The following is a 17,395-nucleotide window of genomic DNA, read 5'->3' on the forward strand; positions in this document are numbered from 1 at the left end:
ATCGAATACTTTAGCCCCACAAATGTCAAGTCATTTATTCAATTGTTAAGGTGACTGCTCATTTTCCATATTTTCAATGGAATTATTTCCACTTCAGTGCTAAAATATACTAAGCTTGAAGTAAATCAATTCCCTCCTTGTGCTAAAAATTAGCATAGCACAAACTAATCAATGCTATCAAACACTAGTGCAAAAGCTGTGACAATAACCCTATCAGCACGGAAGTAAATTGCTTATTATGCCAAAGCGGGCCAAGGGCCTCATCAGTCACCAAGGGTTTTATTCACAAAAACCGAGGCTGGAGGCTGTTGATCCCTGAAGTTTCTTCCGCGTGTGATTCCAAACACCTCCCCCAGCACTGGTACATGGTTGTTGAGCAATCCGTGGCGCTCAGGAACACGTCAGCGCTTCGGCTCCGTGCTGGCCCCGTGGCTAGTGCTTGCCGAGCCGCTTCCATGGGGAGGGCAGCACGAGAGAAAGAGGCCCAGCAGCCCAGAGGAGGGCGATTAGTGCCAGTGACTGGACCAAGACCACCAGCTCCCTTCCTCTGGGCCCCCAAGCAGCCATCTGGTGATGGTAATTTGGGGCCTTCGGCAGCCAGGGATGGACACGAACGGATGAGCTAGAAGGGAAAGGCTCCATGTTCCATTACTAATATCCTGAGCCATCCAGGCCTACTATAAAAATTCACTTTTATTAAAAGGTTATTTCTGTCACTTGCTAGAGTATTGCTATCATTCTCTGGGAGAGAAATCATGAAATATCATTTTAAATGTTATAAATGCAATATTTAAACAGCTTTTTTTTCCCTCAAGAGAAAGTGCTTTGAAAAGACATCCCCTTCAGCATGTGTCAGTTCTTAACAAGAACCAACCATTTTTCATCTGCCAATTCCTCTGCATCGCAGAAGAGGCAAAAGAACAGGTCTACAGCATTCTCTGCCAGGTTAAAGGCTACATTTGTCGTGGTCTGAAGAGACATTTCTTTATTTATCTGTGGCAAACTACCACATACAAACAGAAGTTACTGGAGTATGCGGCTATTGATTTCCAGTAATACAGTGACATTGACGTAAAACTGATGCAATTACAATATCTTACATTCCTAATAACACTTTGTCCCAGAAGGAGCACGAGAGGCTTTGCAAGGTTCCTCCTGCACCAAGCGTTGGGCAATGGCTGCATTTGCTTCCTTGGCAAAGAGAGCCCCCAGTGACACCTCTCAGCCATTTAGGACTGGAAATAACAACCACTGCCCAAACAGAACCGTAGACAAGAAGTAAATGTAGGTGTTACCGCCTCTGGGGCACTGGAGCTGGGGCGCCCTGCGCTTTAGTGGAACCTTCCCAAGCAAGAGCCCTTCCCTCCTTTCTCCCGCCGGAGCAGAGCGGAGCGCTGGCCTCGGCTCCACGCGCCCCTCCGCAGCAGCACTCGCCCCAGCAACACGCATGGATTTCCATTACTTGCTCATTCAGCACAAAACTGTGTCATCAGCACCACTTGTGCAGCTGAGATCAACACAGGGCAGTCCAGGGGATTGGAGCACACGGCTTCCATAGGAATTAATTGGATCACTTTCAAAATACAACCTTGCCGCCGCCTGGAAATGGACCTTGGAGTCACTGGCCCAGTCCAGGTCTCTCTCAGTCACCAGGACATTGGGGCTATCGGGAAGAAGAGCTCGTGCAAGGCAGCAACAACAACTGTACCACAGATTCCAGGCAGTCTGCAGCTCTCTCCATGAGAAAGGGCTCTACGTTATGACAAAACAATCCGAAATACTGCACCTTACAACCCCCCTGTATTATGTAGTGCTGTTATTCCATGTCTGCCATCGCTGTGTTTTCCATACTGTGGTGCAGAGACTCATTCTTGTTCTCTGCTTGTGCAGAATGCAAGAGTTTGGGAAGGGGAAGGGCTCTGCCAAGAATCACCATCAAAACATGGAAATGAATAATGTCATTTTAAAAGAAATATTTAAATAATGAAGCTTCTCAGGCAATCTGTGGTTATTGCTGAGAAATGCCACAGTTTCACAATTACAAAAATGACTAAATAAGAGAGTAAAATCTTGAGATGTGAACCTAACCCACTGCATTTCTCGAAGATATAGTTAATTTGATATGGTAATGAGTGTGCAATGTGTGGGTTTTTTTTAGTTGAACTTGACAACTTTGACTATGAAAGTATAAAGCTTTTCTCCTCAGGAAAGTGATAATAGCATTGAATCAACTATCTAATACAAAGATATAATTCTGCAGATTCTTCCAATATAAATGTCTTTAGATGTGACCTATAAAGTTCAGCAGTCTCCTCAAGGCTTTCTCTTGTGCAGCTCAAGGTACCAGGAGGTTTGCTATTTGTGTGATTCGGAGCACAGTAAGTACATTCACAGTGGAAGAAACACTACTTATGCCAGTTTCATCAGTATGAAAGCAAATGCCTCTGCTGTTATGCCCAAATTTGATCCACAGTAAACTTTCCCTAATTTCAGCAATACTCACAGCTTATCAGACAGTGCACCAGTAAATAGCTTTGCCCAGGACAAAACTTCAATCAGGACAAAAAAAAGAAAAACACAATAATCATAAAAAACACCTGCAGCATGGAGAGCTTTTTTCAGCAGGAACCACAAAAATATTTTTTTAGAGTGTACGCTTAAAGCAGTACTGTGGCTATAGGCCTTACTTATCCTGATGAGCCTCATCTGGTACCTGCACGGATGCGTCCTCTGCCCATGGGCCCAGGAGCTCCACTGAGGCCCCCTTAACCATTCTGTGATTCTGGGTGCCTTGACCTTGCTCGAGCTTCATTGCAGCCCAGTGCTGTCTCCACGATGGAACTTGGCCTCCTGCTGCAGGTGGCTTAACCCTGGCCTTGTCCTTGACGTTCCCTAATCAACACTACCTAATCAACCCTTCCGTTTTAAGGGTTAAGCAGCCACGTTCCTACAGACATAAGAGACTGTACCTGACTGGAGCCTGGCAGTTTCTTGGAGAAGGGGAGTGAGGCATTGGGGTGACCGACACCACCCTCTGCACCACATCTCTTCAGGGCACACACAAAACCTTCCTGCTCGCAGTGCTACCTGTCCTGCACTGCCACCAACCCCAAACTCGCTCCCAGAGGGAGGGTATCAACATTTATATGATTATTTATGTGACAGACAAAAGTACAGTACAGGTAAGTATGACAGAAAGAGTTGCTGAGTGAACGTGCAGCTAATCAATGCATGTGAACAGATCTGCCATACTTATTCATAAATGTGTAAATGTTGTAAGTAATGAACACACAAAATATGAACACACTCATTTATCTACTTATGAAGAATCAATTATTTTCTTATCATTCTCTCTATTCCAGCCCATACTGCAAAGGATCATTTTGTCTTACCTCACTGAAAATACAATAAATCTTCAATACTTTACTAAATCTTACAAATTACTACAAATCTTGCAGTACTCTCTATTTTCTAAAATGGAGATTTGCCAAGACCAGAGCTCCAAGACGACCCACCTTTTTCTTCATAGTTCAAGTCCATTTCATTTTAGAAGTTAATTACTTCTTGCATATAGCAAGTTTTTATAAGATGCCGTTTCTGATTTCACTGCATTCATACAAATATTTTCATGGAACTGGCATACTAAACCCAAATCTGATCCCTTTTTGATATTTGCTAGTTAATTGATTAGCAGTAGGACTGAATGTACGTAGTGTTAGGCTTGATCTAATCAGTTTTGCCATATGTTTGGAGATCTGTTGTCCCCAAAATCTGTGTACAAATCATAAGTAAATCTTGATCAGAAACATTCAGTAAAACTACAGAAAATATGGAGCCTACCTTGGCTACTTCAGGAAGATTCTGAGTTCTGAAAAATGATTCCCAAAATTCACTAGAGAAAATAAAAAAAAAAACACTTTTAAGAATTTGGTATAATCAATTAATATAACAATCTTAACAAAGAAATACTTTGAAACAAAATAGATAATGACAGATAATAATAAAAGACATATACCTAGCTAAAATCATGACGTTCCTTTTTTACCTGTCTATAAACCTGCTCTAACAACACAACACAATCTCCTTATGTCTTTCCCTATCCTTCCTCTATGCTGCAGGGATATCAAGGGTTTTTAATAATTTTTTTTTATGCAGCATGGTTTCTGGTAGAAGCACTCTGCTTGGACTCATATAAATGAATTTCATATTTTGATCTACAAACTCCTGGGCTGTTCTGCTCTCTCCCGTGGCTGTGAACCAAGGGCTCTGCGACCTCTCTCTTCCACATAGCCCCATCTCTTTGACGATAACCGTTCCAGTAGAAAGAGGAGGATGCCTATTACAAAAGCTGAGCTCGCAAGCAGCACAGCACCACATACCACACTGCACAAGTAAAATGCTCTTTTCCACTCTCTTTTATTATTTCTCCTTTTTTTTTTCCCCATGCATTTTTGAGTTTTCACATGTTCGTACAGTTTGCCGTGAAGCGGCTGTTTGCCTCGCTAGCTCACGGCGCCGCGCTGCTGCCTCTCCACGCAGGCACCATCCACTGCTGTTTGCTGCTCTCTGCAGCTCTCGCCCTCTCAGCTTCACACTTCAGACACCCTCAGAATTTGGCTGTGGGAGTGATGGCCTGGCCAAGCCTGTAGCTCAAGCCCACAGTCAACCATACAGTTTTTGTAGTAACTCTATGGTAAGGAAATACCCATCTTCCCACCTGTGGGGTAAATAAAGTCATGGCGAATGGTGACAATTCTCATGCTAATGAAGAAGTCCAACAAGTTACCTAGATCTACAAGATTACTGTCAGAGAAACAGCTTTAAACACCTTTAAACACCCCCCCCCCTTATGAGAACACAGAATGAATTGTCTGCCAAATACTCCCTCATTCATCTCCCACTTACTCCTTTTTCCTTTTTCTTAGATATATGTGTAGCTATGCATACAAAGATGCAGTCACCCTCATATGCTTCCTAAGATTATAAACTCCTTGTGATTGTCTATTTGTACAGCACATTGCACTACACAGCATTAACCATGAACAGGCCTTTAGCACTCTGCAATGCTATGAGAAAAACACATGAACTAACATATATATGGGTTTTGCATAAAAATATGAAGAAATGGGTATCCAAATACAAGACTTTGCTCTCCGTTTTGAAACACAAAAGCTCCTCGGTAAATGTATTTTACACATAGAGTGATGGGATCTTCTCTGTGGATGTGCCAGCTGCTATTTGCCCTGATGAATCTCAGTTTCTTCCCCCACAAGGTGCCTGTCAGAAAATCCAGACATACTGAACGGGTAATTCTGAAGGAAAGACTCAAAGATTTGGGAAAAAGATGATATGTCCCTTCAATCAGTTGTCACTCCCTCCCCAGGCTGAGCTACTGCCATCATCACTCTGGGCTTAACTTAGTTTGACAGGAGCTGCATTGGTGTATGTGGGTCTTCATCTCCTCTGCTTGAAGCCTGGGCCTTCAGGCTCTGCCTCTTTTGATTTCATACTCGTAAGAGAGGCAAAGTTGCAAGCAAAGCCTGGTGGTCACCTCTACCTGGAGTGCCAGGAAAGCCCCCGGCACTGCTGAGGATGGCGTCAAGCTAACAGCAGGCTGGCAGGCTGGTTTGAGAGAGGCAGAGGTTTTGCACCCTCACCACGCTTAGGCGTGCTCAATGCCATCCCAATGAGAAGATGCTAAAGGCTTCACTGTGGGCAGGCTGCAATCTGCATCAATTCACATACACTTTAGTAGGCCACTGACTTTTTCTTTTTTTCCATGCTGCTAGCTCCATTTTCTGCCAGCTTTAAGGAGCAGAACTTCTGTACCTGCTTGGGCTGCTCCTTGCCCCTCGGTGCTGCTGCCGCCAGCTGTGACCGGCGCCGGCGCGAGGCTCGGCCGCCTGCACGAGCAGGGCTGCAAAGCCCCGACTCAGCAAGCGCCGTGTCATCAGCGTCCTCGAGATTACAACATCTCCTTCTGCCAACGTTAATACCACTACGGTAACCATCAACAGCAATCCACGTTATTATTTCAGTATAAATATTGAACGGATGTGACAGCCTTGTCAAACTCCTTTCCTGGTGTCCAACTGCTCCGTTATACCTTTTGCTGCTTTGAATATTCCTCTCTGGCCAGGAAAGGGATGGCACAGGTTGACCTGCTCTGTGCAGGGAAGCACTTTTGCAGCACTCGTTGCTGGCCTGTATTATTGTATAACAAACAAAGCTAATGCTTTTAAATACAGCTACTAAAACATAACTACAATAGCTACTGCCTTTGTTCTACTGCAATAAGTCTGCAATCAAAATCAATGCAGTTTATACATATTTCCATATATAACAAAGATAAGGATTTAGTCCGGCTAATACAGCTAATACCTCCTATTTTAGTCTACAGGTTGCTGTCTCTGCTGTAGCCTGCTTTATTTTTCCTAAGTCAAGTCCTTTTATTAGAAGTTAAACAAAATAATGAAAATTGTCTCACGGTTCTTGTTTAGCACCTTATGTTCATCAACCTCTAATCTTTCCCCTTAATTTCCCCCTAAACTGCAAGAATGTTCTCCCAGTTTAATTAAGAAACTAAGTTCATACAGACTGATGTTACTGAAATACAGAAATAAACACGTACAAGCCCTAGATGATACAAATTTTAGAAAAATAAATGTTAGTTGTGGCTTTTGTTTGGGAAGGGATTGTAATACTTCCCCTAGGGAAGATGATCAGGGAACAATAAATTAGAAGAAGGAGCTAACTTCAAATCAGGTCAGCAGCAGCATCAGAAATAACACAGGAAAAGCCTACTCCAGTTCTCCATCCATTTTTCTGCCTAAGCGTATGCAATTTAGAAAATACCAAAAGCTGATTCGAGCAGCCCATTTTGTAGACTTTAGCCTCTAAACCAGAGCCAAACAACTGGAAGAACCTGGGGAATGACCTGCTGAGTAGTGTTTCACCTCCAGGGACACAGGTGATGTCACTTTCTGAAGGTTTCAGAAGAAGCAATGAAGCTGCTGTGTACCTGAATGCCTTTACCCTGTAAGTGTGTGTAGGAAAGGCAGCTTTGACCATTCTCTAGCTGTGACCACCACAAAGAAACGAGTGTTGGAACCTGCAATTCCGATTTTTCTTTTTCTTTTTTTTTTTTTTTTTTCCTGAGTTGACATCTGTGGCTGGTGGAATTGTCCCCTTGTAATAACAGGAGAGATGTGTAAAGGCTGGAGATACTGGTGCTTGATCCTCCACAGCCAGGGCAAGATGAAAGCTGAATCTAAGTGCGAGATACAGATGTTCTATCCTGAACTAAGAACTCCACATTGCTGAAGCTAATATAAGTATTTTATGTGGAATAAGGGGAGGCAAACAGGATACCCTCACCACTGTTAAATCAATAACATTGTGGTGTGCTGCCCAAACCCACCTGCACATCTGCTTTTTCTTTCATCTAGAAGTGTCATCAATAAAGAGAAGGTGAGGAGAAACCATAGTTTCAGGGCAGCTTTGACTCTCACTGGTCATATTCTCTTTCATTTCAGGGGCATCATACTCTTATAAAACTCTGGAGATATTTGCTGGTGTCCATAAGACTTAGCTCCTTTCTGAAAAGGATTCAACCTGTGCATGCTTTCTTCTCCCTCCGTAAAAACAACAGAAGCCTCTGGGTTGATGCATGTTATCTTTGGTTTGTTGCTATTACTGCTATTAAAATGTGCTTATGCAGTATCTGCTATACCTGAGTCTCGCTTGAGAAAGCTCCATGAAGCATCCACTGGAAGCAGAAGAGATGTATGTTAACTCCAAAATGCATCCATCACAAGACAATCCTCAAGACAGAAGATAAAACCAAAATACAGATGTGAAGACTGCAGTGTTTAAGCAGTCACATTCCAGCATGAGCTAGATGCTGCTGGGAAGGAAATGGGCTGGCTTTGCTGCTTTTAGAGGATACTGAATGTTTTATTGCTTAACCTTGCATGGTTCCTTCAGTAATTCCTAAAGACTTCACAGAAATCGCATATGCTCTTCAACCTTAACTGCACTTCAAATGATACTTAAAAATAGATATTTATAAAATGCCACTGAAGGAATAAAGCTAAAAAATCCAACGTAAAATGTGTCTGTGCACAGCTATGTATTATGGAGAAAAGCCATCTCCCTACAACCGAAGATATGATAAAGACAGGGGCTTTAAATATATGTGACAGTCTCACTTTGGAACAAATCCCCAAACATGCTCCTCCTATTGGAGTTTTGCATAACTAAAGACAGAGCGGGTACAGAGCAGCTAGTTCCTGTATTTGGGCAGTTCTTGGGTATAGTGCAACACTGGGGAGCAAGAGACCTTCGCAGTCTGAGAGCAACAAAAATCAGGGCCATGGCTGTGCCCTGTGTTAGTCCCCCTTCAGGTCAAGGTCCTCACAGTGCTTCCCACAAACCACTGACACCTCAGAAAGACACCTGAGCAGTCGGCTATAGAGCCAGGAAATTTCCTAAAACAAAAGAAAATGAAACAGGAAAATGATGAGTCTGGGCAAGACCTAAGAAGCTATTTCAGTCCAGCCCTGATTTAAATGTCCTATAAGTCCCATGCACTATATTCTTATCTGGGCAGGTGGGACCAGGACATGCAGCAAACCTCGTTTCACTTAAGCTAACTTCACATCCTCAGAAAGTATCCTCAAAACTGTCCTCAGCCTCCCCTTCACCGAGGCCCGGGCTGAGCAGGTTGGGATGCAGGAAGGAGTTCATGTGCTGTGTGCTAGGCTTGACTGTCAGTCCCTGTGGGGATCCCAAGGAGAAGCCTTTGGGGGGCAGGGAGCTGAGGGGCACCCCGGCAGCCCGCTCTGCACCACGCAAACCACAGCACGTAGCTGCTGCCATCCGCGATGAGGCACTGCAGTGGAATACAGCTTAGCTATGCACAACCTCTCCAATTCAAGCTTGGGTTGGTTGAACTCGGAGAAGATCCAGATTTGGTGAACCTCTCAGAGCTTCTCATTTTCTAATTCTTATTTTTGGGGTTCCCCAAACCAATGTCGAGTCATTTAGACTCACACTGATTAAGCCCATGATTTTTTTTTTCCTCCAAGAGATACTAAAGAGAAAGTACAACACTTTACTCTCCAACCTAAAGGAAATCTATGCTATTTGTCAAGTTTAGTTGATAAAATCATTGCTGCATTTAAATGAAAGCAACATTCCTCGGTTTTCAGTAGGGACCTGGATTTTATCTTCTAAAAGCAAACCCTCTGATATCTCAGGTGGTCCTGATCAGGACTTGTTATATAGGGTAAACGTCACCTCCAGATTTTAGCTACAGATGATGTCTATATCCTCTTTTTTCGCTTGTCCTTTGAATTTTGTTTTTCCCCTTTCCTCTTTTGTCCTTTTTCCCTTCTGTGTCTTCCATCCACCTTTTCTTTTTTTTTTTGCTTTTCTTTTCTTTAGGTTTCTTCCACTTCCTCAGCTCCTCATTTCACAGCAGCCCCAAAGTGGAAGGCAACCCCCTAAAATTAACACTGGAGTTCAACTTCTACGCCCTCGGTGTCCGAATGGGTTTGAACACCAGCAGTGCCCTACGCCACCCCCTCTCAGGCACAGCACAAAGCGGTGGCAGCAGGATAAGTGGGGCAATTCCGCCCCCATCCCCTGCGACCAGCGTGCCCATAAAACTTACGCTTGGTCTCTGCTACCGTTGCCTTTTTGTTTCCTCCGGATAAAAGCGGAGAGGAACTTCCTTAATGCTGCCGCCAGCGCCCGCCGTGCGGCACCGCATTAATGCAGCCGTCTCCCCGCTGCTGTTCTGTGCCCTAGTTTGCAGTCAGTTCATTCCGCACTGATGTATATTTCATTGCCCAAGGCTTAATTTTGATTTATTGTCCATCCATAAATTAGAAAAATATGCTCTGGAATTCCATCCCGCTGAAAAGCTGTGCCTGATGTCAGGGGACTGGGTGATATTTAAGATGTCAGAAATACATATTGGATTAGTGTGCTTTGTTTCCCCACAACAGCAGGTGTTTAATCATAGCTGATGGCTGAAGTTAAATGCATTAGGACAGGATCAGCCAAGAAGATGGAGTTTTTCTAAACCATACAAACTCCAGATAAATAACTCAAAACTAATTGTGTGTCCGCATCTTAGATACACTTTTATTTATTTTAATATATTAAACAATGAAAATAGCCCCTGGCACTTAACTCCCCATTTAAGACCTGCGCAGATCTTTGATGCTACCGAGTGAGTGGCTTTGGCAGAGTATTACACTGTTCTCTCTTGGCCCTTTAATGGTTTAAGATATTTTCAAAAGCAGAAATAACCATGCAAGACAAATGAGGGGGGTTAAAGCAGCTACAGGGAGGTTTTCTGAAGTCGGGGCATATTCTCCTAGAAAATCCAAAATATGAATATATATATATATAAAAAATGCTGCAACAGCAACCTCAAAAACACCGAGCACATTCTGCAACCAGGGGCTCTCTTGCATTTTCGCTCCCCGCCACCGAGTTGTTGTTTATTGTGGATAAACCCGTTGCTCTGTTTATGTTAATGAGAGCTCTCTGTGTATAGAAAAATGATCAGGCCGGGTCTGGAGCAATTTAGCTGGAGGCCGAAGAGAAGGCGCTTAGGAGAGCAAACATTTTCAAGGTCAACCGGTGAACTGTAACAAGCCGGTGAGATTCATGGCGAGAATTGTATATTTTGACACAACAGCGATTTGATTAAAAGAGAAAGTAATGGGTTTAAACAGTCGCTATGAGGATGTAGCCAGACTTTGTTAGCTTTTCGCAAATTACTTAACAGAGCGGTGATGGAACTGGAAATAGGGCTGTTTTGTGTAAGGCAACGAGAAGCGGGTTACGTGGGAAACGGCAATAATAAAGGATGTTAATGTGTGGGGTTAGGGGCATTTTCCTTCATTCACCTTGCAATGATTCTTAGGAAGTTGAGAACGTTATAAAGGTCAGACACAGCTGTAATAGAGCTGACAGGTTTTAAGTTTTCTCATGCTCAGAATAAGGCTGTTCTCTACAACGTTTACAAAAACGGCAGCACTCCATAAATAAATAATCCCTTAAACATGTAAGACCCTTCTCAGGAGGTTCACAACCTGTCCTGCAGGGCAGGCAATGGGAGGGATCCTTCACTTCTCCACCCGGGAAGGGCAGAGAAACTGAGGCAACCGCTCTGACCTGTGCAAAAAGAGCAACCCCGAAGGAAAAGCATGATACAGATACGGCCCCCCTGCCCAGGCTTTACATTTATGGCCCTATACAGTATGATATTTGAGCTTCATCTTACAGGCTCACAGCTCATTACTCACATTTAAAGTTTGGTTCATGCTTCAAAACCCGCTCTATCTGTGTGCTAGTTAGAGAGCCCCTCAGAGCCAGGCTTATTATATTGTGCCCCTCTTGCCTTCCTGTCAATAACACAGCCTTACCAAAACTGTATTATTATAAACATATCAATAGAGTTTTAACAGAATTTGGAAACCATACTCTGATTTTAACTTCAACTCATAACAAACTGAACTTCAGGAAGTTTAGGGAGCAAGAGCACCTTCCCCAGATGAAACCCTCTTCCATTGGAAGCTTCCACACAGTGGCTAGGCTTTTCAAATCCCGAATCCCAGGCAGAACTGCGGAGCTTTTATATGCTAACAGCATTATGGCACTGAAGGGTTGAAAGCAAAGCTGCAGTGAGTGGCTGTCCTGAGATTCGCACTCCAAACAGTTACCCTTTCACTACTCGGCAGGCTGGGGGCTCCTGCTGTTGTTCACTTTGCTCCTTTGCATACACAGGTTGCACGATAGCTCAAAGGTGGTTCTGCTTAGAAAAAAATATAGTTGCTTTTATATTGTATAAAAAATATATAATTATATATGTATATATATAGTGTCTCTATATATATACACACACAAAAAAAGACACTAAACAGAGAACTCCTGATAAGGGTGTAAGATTCACAACTGCAGGAGTCTGAGTGGTGTCGGAGCCTTCCCAGACACACTAACTGGAAGGAAGGACAGGTAATCAGAAATGACTGAACATGACTGTAAACCCTGGAGTCAGTATTTCCCTAGTTATACTATCTATTTTATAAATCACTTCTTTAAGAAAATTTGTGATTTTTTTTTCTTGATGTGAATTGCTTAAGCTTCCTGTTTTCAGGGAAACTTTTCTGTTTTCAGGGCTAATCACAGAACTATGAGGCGAAGCTTCACGAGAGTTTTAAACCAACCTCAGGTCATGCTGCCACCAGAAAGGGGCAGTCCTGACCTGCCTTGTGGCGTGGGATCACTGAGAGAGTGGAGCCACTTCCCCGACCTGCTGAAAAATGACTCTTTTTTTCATCTGGTCAGTGAACCAGCTGGGTCATGGGGCTGAACGGGCTCACTGGGTGAGCATGTGATCACTCCAAGTAGCCTTAGGGAAGGTGTGGGAATGTGTGGATGGTCACAGGATGGAGGGCACATGGAGACCAGCGAGCTGAGCACAGACCAGCTTTTCTAGCTGAGCACAGACCAGCTTTGCCAGTGTTACCTTCGAGTTTGGTCCTGACTCTCCAGCACTGTTTCAAGATTTGTTCTTTTTAAAGTCTCTCAACCTATACATCCCAGAATATTCTACCCCTGCTGTTTCTTGAAATTGCCACCAATCGTGAAAAACACTTTTTCAGAGGAAGATTTTGGTCTAAGCAGGGCACGTATCACGAGTGACAGTTCCCGTGTTCCCAGTTCTCTGCTGACTCCTGGCGTAACCTTGAACGAGTCACAGCGCTTCCATTTCCCTCTCCGAACAAAGGGCAGCCAACCTGCCTATCTCTCAGGGGCCTCGTGTGTCTTAATCAATCAATAGTTTTATGGCATTTTGAAATCCACAGATAATTAGAGATTCAACGCCAATAAAACCTGAGTATTGCTGTACACAACTCACGGGCTGTTTTTTTTCACTGCTGGTATCACGCTAACTCCAACGAAACAGCTGAATGCCTGTGCATGCTTTTAACCTACGCTGAAAGGAAAAAACTTCCTAAAAGGAAAACAAAGGAGACTCCCAAATATTTTTCTAGAGTGCTACCTAAAATGCAGTAAGAAGGAAAACGGAAATTCTGATGAGCATTGACCTCTAATTCCACCTGTGCAGTTGGGATAGTAAATGGGAAGCGGCCTAAAAGGCAGCACCGAAAGTTGGACCATGCTGGAAGTCGAACCCTAAAGGTGATGGAATAGGGTCTCAGGAGCCTTGCACTTAAATTCTCCCAAACAGCAGCATTGTGCCCATCTCCTTGGGGCGACGGTACAGGCAGCGCCCCACACTGTTTGTGTGGTCAGACACGATGTGTCTCGGGGAGATCTGTAATTACATGATAAATGATATTGTGGTCCGCTATGTTTCCACTTGCCCTAGCAATAAATCATCGGGACATTGAAATGTCCTCGGTTTTCCTGCTACCAGGCTGGGTTCTGCTTCCATGTATGTGGCACTACTTTGAACTCTGAATTTTCTCATGTGATACTTCAGATTTTACGTGGAAGAAAGAAGGACAAGGTTTTATAGGCAGAATTACCCAGGCACTTTTTATCCCTTGGACTTCTTGCTTATACCCTCCATGTTGTAGAGCCCACATGGAAGAGTGGCCCCAGAGAGCCCACATGGGAAGCAGCAAAGCGGGTCTGCCTGGGCATGTGCCGCATTGTAGAAGAACACCCACTCTGCTGCAACTGAAAATATGCATCAAAACACCAAAAATTACCAGTTTTTCCTTTTGGGAATCCTGTCCATCTGGAGAGTGTGCCAACAATCTTTATTTGCAAAATGAAAGAGAACTGAGGTGCCGGCTTAGCTGGTAGAAGTGAAATCGCCCTTCTGGCCCTAAGCAAAACAACGCTCTTTGCAGCTAACCGAGCTATTCCTCTATTTAGAGTGACTGAATTTAATAACAATAACAATGAAATAATAAAGTCATGTCTATTATTCCAGATTGAAGATAAAGAAGTGACAGCAGATAACGAAAAATAAGACACATTTTTTTCCCTCTATCGACTTGAAAATTATAGTAATAACGAGCCGTTTAAATTATCAAAGGGAGCTCATTGCTTTCTGGATATGTTTCTAGGCACATTTACAGGCTTCTAAATGCTCAGCAGCTAATTGCTTCCCGTTTTCCAGCGGCAGGCGCATTTCCTTACACTGTATGTGAAGCTGCTGCCCTGCTTGCCCACGAGCAGGGCCACGTGCCGGAGGCTCCTCTTGCTGCAGCTCCCTCCACGCCTTGGCTTTCCATACTGCCGCCTTTGCTAGGCCCAGCAGCACCGGGAAAACGACGGCAGGTTTAAGTACGTAATGGAAACCAGGCTCACTGGATCGGAAGACGGGGCATTTGGTTTGAGAGGCAGCATCCTGTCACCGAGCATGAAAACAAACTGCAGACACGCTGCTGGGGAGGCCGAAGATATTTAAAAGGGAATTAGACACATTCAAGAAGGATAGAGACAACGAAAGCTGCTAGACAGGGTGGCTCCGATCCACCTCAGAAAGCTCCTGGCTGACTGACTGCCATAAAGAAGAGGAATCACAGTCCTTGTCCTTAAGCTTTCCATAGGCAGCTGCTCCTGGCCGCTGTAGGGCAGTAAACTACCCTGGCTGGATCTTTCATACATTTTTTCTCCTGGATTTTACATTAGCTAAACCAATGTATAGATGCAAATACCCCAAATGCATGAAGATTACAGCCCTCCTGAGCCGAAGCGCTGAGCGGCAGCGGGGGCAAGCTCTGACGGGGAGCTTGACGGAGCAGCAGTCAGTACTACTCCTGCTCACGGTCTCTTCCTTTCCTTGTGCTTAATGATCTTAGCTAGAGCCCCACATTTGCATCCGACTTGGTCACGAGCGTTGGAGGCCACGTGGCCAAGGCAGGAGGCCGGGGCAGCGCCAAGGGGCCCGCGGGCACGGAGCCCCCATCTCAGCGCTGCCGCGTCCCCCTTATTTATGTGCTTTATCGTGCCTCCCCTCAGGCACACGGGGCAAAGCGCGCTGAGCAAATCCCCTACTGGATTCCGCAGGTGGTTGGCGAGCAGGGTGCTGCCTGCGCCTCGGGGGGAACGTTTACGATGCCCGCGTGCTGGTGGCGCAGGGCCCGGCCGCCGCGGCCTCTTTGTCTTGCCGAGCGCCGCGGGCACCGAGCGGGGCCTGCGCCGCGGCCGCCCCTGCCGCCTCCAGAGGGGCCTCCTTAACAGCTCCCCGTGAAATAATAATTCATTATGTCGCTAGGAGGGGAGAAAGGGAGTGTAAGTGTCTTGATGGGATTAGCGGAAACCCCCGCTGAGATGATTTAGGAGCCGTGATAATTCATTTAATAGGGGCCTGGGGTAAATTGCTAGACAGGGAAATGTAACTGAACCAGCTTAGAAAGGGCGCATTACAGGTCTGTATATGATAACTGGCTTCATTAGCAATATTTAAGAGATTTCATTTAAGAATGAGTCATAAAACGCAGAACTATTTCATCCACCTGGTTTGGTGGCCTTTAGCTTTACTCCGTCTGAATATTAAATTGGAAATGGCGCTAGAGCAACACATTTTGGAAACTGTTCTTTTGGCTGTTATTTGTATGGTTGGTTTAGCTCCTCGTTTGTTAACCTTTTCAGACGAGCCTCCTTGAAAATGGATACGCCGCGAGCCCAGGGAGGGGCGGCCGCTGGCCGGGGACGCGGCGGGAAGTCGGGGTCCCCGCGGCTGGAGGCGCCGGGAGGCAGCCAGAGGGCAACAGCTCCCGCGGGGTGGGAAGTGAGGCCCCATGGCACTGGGAAGCGAGTCCCAGTGGTGCTGGGAAGGGAGTCCCCATGGCGCTGGGAGGCGAGTCCCCGAGGCACTCTGAAGCGAGTCCCCGTGGTGCTGGGAAGCAGTATGAGCGCTGCTCGGTGCTGTGGGGCTCGTGGTTGCCTCACAGCTGCCTGGGGCAAGCGCTGGGTTTGGGCTAGGGACAGGAAAGGCGCCTAGGGGTGTCCGCTTGCTCCCCCGTTACAACATTTCAAACGGCTAATCCTGGAGAGGTAGCAGTGAGGCCTGGTATTTAAAAAAACGTCACCTGAAGGACTAACTAGGGCTTCCTACTCAGTACGTTTGGGTAAATATTAAAATGAGAGGAGGTCAGAGACATAAGGAACCTGGGTACAGCCTGGAGACTCGGTTAGCTCCACGGGGTGTGGGACAGGAACGAGGGCAGCGTTGGCCTTGGCGCCCCTGTGGTTGGGGTACGGGCATGATGACGGGTGTTATCCAGGGGAAGAGCTCTTACCAAGCGTTCTGCCTAACCTTAGCATTGTGCTCTCAGGCTTAGCAAGAAACACCTTAGCGATACCTGTCAGCACCAATGTGGAGGTGCAAATGTCAGCCCTTCAGAAGCATTCCTTAAAACACCTTCGACGGTCCCCTTGGATGGGTCTTAGGGCACAAGTTGCACCTCGAGATTTGGGGCAAATGTTTAATACCCAAGAGTGGGTCATTTACCACTTGTTCATTGTTTTTTATGGCTCAAAACTAAAGAATTTGCACTCGTAAGGAAACTGTCAAAAGAAATTATTAAAGCATTTCTGTCACGAACGCGTGTGCTGCTTATTTGTCTTCTGAAATATCAAAATGAAACAGTGATATTTTAACATTGCTGTATTAGAGCAGAGCAATAGATTAGAGCAAGAACGGCTGATCATATTTTATCTGGGGCTGTTGCTAGCTGCATTGTACTGCAATTCACCGTGCAAGCTATTTTCATAGAAAAAAGACAGTAAGTGTTCTTTTTAGTCCTCTCACAAAGTCTGCATATCTTAATAAATTATTTTAATCAAAAGTAATTCTACATAAAAGGATGCTAGTGCACATATAGGTCCTACTATTACTACAGGGCCCTACAATTAGCAAAGGATGAAACAGATTTTGTCTAGATTATCAAAATTTAGTAAAATCTCCCGTTCTCTCTGAGTACCTGGTGATATCCCTGTGCTTTTTTTCTAACTTTGAAATCCTACTGTGAAGAGGTCGTACTTTTTATAGTATTGTAAACCATTTTGAAATATAGCAAGTAGTATCTTTTTCAAATATAGCTAAAGATATTAATAACCACCACTGTCAATTGTAGGAATAAGACAAGTGTTTTAATAAATCTTCACTAATACCCCACACAAATATAAAAGAATGACTGGCTTTCTCCCAGGCCCTTTCCCTAGTGACCGCTGCCTGTGATGACTTTGACTGATTCCCTCTAATGGAAGAGAGCCAATACTGCCCATTACTCCAGATGGTCAGCTCTACTGCAAACTTCTGCTAGCGCTTCCCAGCGTCCAGAAATACCTCGCCAGCATCTTTTTCTTTCCATGGAAATCCAGTCCAAGA

Source organism: Nothoprocta perdicaria, unplaced genomic scaffold (assembly GCF_003342845.1).
Source record: "Nothoprocta perdicaria isolate Ctin4 unplaced genomic scaffold, notPer1 scaffold_1, whole genome shotgun sequence".
Taxonomy (NCBI): domain Eukaryota; kingdom Metazoa; phylum Chordata; class Aves; order Tinamiformes; family Tinamidae; genus Nothoprocta; species Nothoprocta perdicaria.